The sequence below is a fragment of the Scomber japonicus genome, chromosome 3, assembly GCF_027409825.1.
Source record: "Scomber japonicus isolate fScoJap1 chromosome 3, fScoJap1.pri, whole genome shotgun sequence".
Lineage (NCBI taxonomy): Eukaryota > Metazoa > Chordata > Actinopteri > Scombriformes > Scombridae > Scomber > Scomber japonicus.
The window spans coordinates 30,727,054-30,733,072 of record NC_070580.1 but is presented as its reverse complement, the minus strand read 5'-3'; positions in this window follow the sequence as shown (position 1 = coordinate 30,733,072).

The following is a 6,019-nucleotide window of genomic DNA, read 5'->3' as shown; positions in this document are numbered from 1 at the left end:
GAAGTCTTAGCATATTATTATGCCTGTTATAATAACTATATGCATGCTACAAACTTAATGTAGTAATGAAACACGTGCAACTTCCCTTTCCTGTGGGGTTCCCCAAGGCTCTATACATGGTTCAATGCTTTTCTCAATATATGTACTCACTTTGTCACATTATCAAACAACACAGCCTTTCTTTTCACTTTAATGCTACCCAGAGCCTAATAACTACAACAAGCTAACTGACCTCAATAAAACAGAAGATCCTGGATGGCTGCAAATTTTCTCCAGCTCATTAAGCATAAATCTCATATTATTTGGATCACAGCATTTAACCTTGCAGCTTTCTCCTCATCTGGACACATTATGATCTTTTATAAAACCATATGCAATTCAATTTGGCAAATAAATAAGGCCATTAAATCAAGTTTCAATCAGCGCTGCACTGTTAGGAAGAGTCGCAGGAGACCCAGATGCAAGACGCTGCAGGCAACAGGAACTCAAAGAGTAAATCTTTATTCGAGACTCAGGAACAGGATACAGAAGTGCAGCTAGGCAAAAAAACAAACAGAACAAAACAGAAGATCCAACAAGACTGAACTGAAACAGAGGACTAGCATACTAACTAAACCAATGATGAGATGAGGTGGAAGTGGGTGGAGAAGCTCAGGTGAGGAGAGTGAGGTGATGAAACAGGAGAGTTTATTGGCTGGGTAAACAGACGGAGAAGGGCAGGGCTGATGAGACATACAACGCAGGTGTGTCGACGGGCAGAGAAAAGGAAAATCAGGCTGGGGAGGAGCAAAGGAACGTGAGAGGAAAAGCCACGGAAAACCAAAAACCCATCAAAACAATCCTCTAAATAATAAACCGACCTATATAATAACGCCACAGAATACACATGAATACAACTCAACTACACAAGCAACACTAAAGTCTCTCTTATCTGTAATAAACAGAAAACCAAAGTATTAGCTGACTAACTCATAAAGACAACTTAAATAATACCATGCCAGACAGTCTTTTAAAGATACAACTCAAATCAGCCTCCAACGCAGACCACTGTCACCATAACAGGGAGGAAAGGTGGAGGGTCTCAGGTGGACTGGAGAGATAAGAGTGTTGCTATAGAGAGGGGCTGAGGAGCAGATGGTGACATGCACCGTCTCCAAACTCAGATCAATTCTCTGAGTCTCTGACCTAGAAAATGTCAACCATGTCCTCCCTTAATTACCACAACTCTTTGTTTCTCTTTTGACATTACCAGGATTTCTTTTCTCCAATTTGGCAAGATTGAAAAATAAGGACCACATTACTGCTCGAACTTCTTTCATCATTAGTGGTTTACCATGTTCTTTTTTTGGCATTTTGTTATTCGACTCTTGTAACGACACACTTTAACTAAGGAAATGATTCTTTTGTAATAGCTGATCATGATAGTTTGCAGCAACAACAAGCTCTCTAGGTATAGTGGATCATATTTATCAGTGTAACAGGAATGGCTTTAATAACTGAAGAGTATTTTCTGATTGATGAATAAATACTTACGGATGATGATCAGTGAACACACAAACCAGTCTCTGGCTGACATGAGCGCTTTATTAACACAGAGAAAGGCAGCACAGAACAACTGGGTCAGGGTGACATCTCTTATCTCATCGCTAGGAGACCTTGAAAGTGTATTGTTTGTCATAAGACAAACCTCAGCTACCCAATATGACCTGGGAGGGCCAGCCATTAATAAACCAAAGCAATTGCTCTGTACATATGAACAATACAAAGAAGCAAAGATCAGCGGGGGGGGGGGAGGGGTTATAGCTCACAGGGCCACACAAGGTCAAACATCATTTAACCTAATTATAGTACATTATAATTTATAATCAAGGTTTAAATCTTGAAGAACAACATTCAGTATCAATGATGAATTGAGCTTTTTATTTGTGTGGAAATGTCACACAAAATTAATCATATAAAAAAAACTTCAAGTTTCAACCTTACCAACTAACATGTCACAGAATGGAAGACAGATTTATTTACATCTTAACTTAAACAATAAACAGCAGCATTCATCTCTCATGGATTTAAAATGAACAGTCTAGATTTCATTCATTATAGAAATCACAGTAATTATGTTAGCAAAGCATTCAATCAAATTTCAGTCACAGTGATCTTAGCTCTATGCTCAAGTACCTAAAGCATAAGGAAACCCTCTTGCGGTTCTCCTTTTTATGCAATGCCATCATGAATATTGGATATTGCATTAACACTATCACTTCCTGTGCCCACTATCTCCACTAGAGATGACCCATTAATTATATGTCACGTTGCTCTATATCATGTGTCAACTACACCATCTAAATTTCATGTTGGATGATGTTTGTCATATAAGGTTGACTTCCGCTTGCCAGTGGATGACACTGTGACTATGACTCAACATGGGCATGTAAATGTATTCAGGCCTGGATGCTTTTCCAGCTTGTGAAATTCTGGACAGATTGATAATTTAAACTCAAGTTGCACCAACTTCCTCTTTCACTTGCAAATTTTCTGCATCGCCATGGCAACAGCATTCATGGGAAACTCAACAGCTTCTCAATTTGGCATCCTGTAAGGTCATGACATTTCTTTAACCAGACCTTTTTAATCCTTAAGGAGAAGTTTTAAAAAGTTTCATAACTGTAAATTTCCTAAAATGGGGTGTTGTCACATGACCTATGACATCATTGTTTGAGGTATTGACTATCCCATTACAATTTAGTGTCACAATAGTTTGAGGTCTACAACAATCCCGACTATGACCTGCCAGGAATTGGGGGCGCTTTGGAGCCAACTAGACATTCATGAACCCAATTGCTGTATATTCTTGCAATGGTCACAGGTTCTGATGTGTGCGCCACATTTTGCTAGCACCTCAAACAGCATCCTATTCATAGCGAATTATGCACAGCCATAGCAACAGCATTTGATGAAAACTCTGGTTAACCTGCTAGGAGTAGTTTGTAAATGTAAGACTATTATTCAATGTTGACCTGGAAATGTCTTCAGATTGGGATATTTATCAAACATGTAAAATTTAGGAAAGACCTGAAGATATTGAGTCAACAAGTAACAACAGTCTCTTCGTAGCCACAGCAAACGGCATTTAGCGATAAATCACAAACTTAACAATATACAGCACCATCATCAACGTCTTAAGGCTTTTCTGACCAAATTTGAGGTGGATCTGATTCACCTGCTAGAGAGAGGCCATGAAAGTACAGCACCTCTTACTTCCTGTTGCCAGCAGGTGACGCTATGACTATGACTCAATAATGACAGGTAGGTTTGTTCAGGCTGGGACTCTTATCAAGCGTGATACATTTGGAGCAGATTGGATGATGTACATTTGAGCTACAACAACTTCCTCTATCATGGCGAAACATTGAAATTTGCTGTGTCAGCGCATCAGCACTTTTCTACGAAAACTCAGAAGCTTTGCATCGCACATCGCAAAGGTCTTTAGATGTCTCAGACAAAATGTGTAGTCCCTCTATTTAATTCTCTGAGAGGACTGTGTTAAAGTTCAATGCCTATAAATGGCAAAAAATTGCACAATAAATTCAAAAAGGGAGAGTTCTAGTTGGACTTAGGGTACGACTCCAAGAGGTTTTTTTGTAAGTCTGGAGACATCTACCAACTTTCATTCATTAATGTCAAATTTAATGGTTGGGGCTTTGACTTTGAAAATTATTAGGGGGCGCTAGCGAGCCAACTTGCCCAGCTAAACCCAAGATTAACACATCAAACAAAACATTTACTTGTTAATTTTATTTCAGGGTACTACTTCTCTCATGTAAAAACAATATTTTCTAATCATGTGTGACCCAACTATGCAGTGGAGGAAGAAATACTCAGATACTGGTATAAAAACACCAATGCTGCAATATAAAAATAGTCCATTACAAGTAAAAGTCCTGTATGAAAAATCCTACTCAAGTAAAAGTAATTAAGTAGTGGTAAAGTAGTGGCTTGGTCCCTCTGACTCATATTTGAGTCATTAGATGATTGATACTAAAGCATCAGTGAGTAAGCCATGGATGTACTGGATACAGCGTTGGAGGGGGGGCACAGAGCCAAAAAAACAACAAAAAACACTAACCAGATGAAAACATACTGCACACAATCACTCTATGTGTCGCCCCTGCTGTGTGCTCACTAGAGACTTCCGGCTGAGACAGCTAACTTCTGGTTTACCGCTCCAGCTACTGTAAGTTGAATGGGGATAAAAAAATGTACCTACACGGCTCCTATAGATTTACAAAGCGTCTGTTTCACAATATATTTCAGTCTATGGGAAAAAAGTCTTTTTGATACAGTGTGCATCACATGACGCTGTAATTACATGGTTTGGCTTCTATGTCAAATTTGCTTAAGAGACCGGTGCTGATCCTGTATCGAGTTCTCTTTGTACATCCATGGTGTAAGCAGCACGTTACTGCTGTAGCTGCTAGAGCTATTTGAACTACTTTATATACAGTTCACTAGTTTAGTCCAGTGACTCCCATCCTAGGGGTTGGGCCCCTTCAAAGGGTCACTAGATAAATCTCAGGGGTCATGTGATGATTAATGGGAGAAGAAAGAAGAAAGAAGTTCTGATACATCTGTTCCCTGTTTTTTCTCTGATCTTTGATTTTTTTATGAAATATTGAATCATTATTTAAATGAAACCATGTGACAAGTTTAGGGGGAAAACTCCCTATTTGGTGGAGCTGTTAACAACTCATAGACATCTGAAATGTGACCCCTATTTGTAAGATGCCAAAAGCCAAAAAAGTTGGAGACTACTGGTTTCATCTTTATCAATGTTGTTGATTATATTATCTGTATATTATAGTATTTTAATGTGTATATTAATTCATTGTTATATTATCTATTGTGTCAAATCTTCATCTGAAAAGTAACTAAAGCTGTCAAAAAATGTAGTGGAGTAGAATTAAATGAAAATACTAGGCAATCGATTAATCACATGATTGTCATGAGTTAACTCGTGATTTATCTCAAATTGATCACACATTTAAAAAAACATGGGAGTGGATACATATGGTTGCTTTATGCAAATGTAGTTTATTATTATTGAAACAGTCCAGAACAATGAAATACTGCATGCTCCAAAAATCTGCTGTCAGTTATGATATCAGTTAGGAACTAGTTACATTCACTCACCGGTTCGCACAGTCTCTCTCTTCCTTGCTCACGTGCTCACGCTCACACACACACACACATCTTTGTTGAGCAGGAGGAGGTCCCTCTGTATCAGCTGCTTGGCTAGTGACTGGTGTTTGAAACACTTTCTTTATCCATTTCTGCTTGTTATCCAAAACTACAGGCTGGGACAAGGGTCAAACAGAACGTGCACAGGTTAACCCTAAAACACTGGCTCAAACAACACCAGAGCTACAGCCATAACTAAAACCACAGTTTCCGTGTATATCACCATCAAGCTCTATTGTGGACAATGCCTTTACTTACTGTTTGTATTAATCATGTGTTATTTACAGTTTATAACGTGATGTAATATGTCTCTTTTTTATACTTGGCCAAGTTGTTGACCTGTTTGGGGACTGCGAATGAAAACTAGCCTCTTGGCTAACTCAGACACATTTACATTGCAGTGTGAACTAAAATGTTGATTGATGTGCTCTTTCCCTGCCCAATAAATCTTAACTGTGCCATGGGAGCGAAGACTGAAATATGCTGACCTAGCAGCACAGGCAGAACAACGAGGCTGGTGGACCAAGGTACTCCGGGTAGAGGTTGGCTGTAGAGGGTTTATAGCCACCTTAACATCTAAGCTAGCTCCTGAAGAGGATGAAAGTTAGAGACCAGGCCAACAAGCAGCCAGGTCACTGTCAGAGGTTGCAGAACGAAGTAGCAGCTGGATCTGGCTGCGAAATGACCAGCAAGAAGGGTGAATGCAGGGGTGAGCGCACCTGGGACCTGGGTATCGTCAAAAATGACCCAGTGATGTTGTTTACTTGCAATATCTTCGGAATGA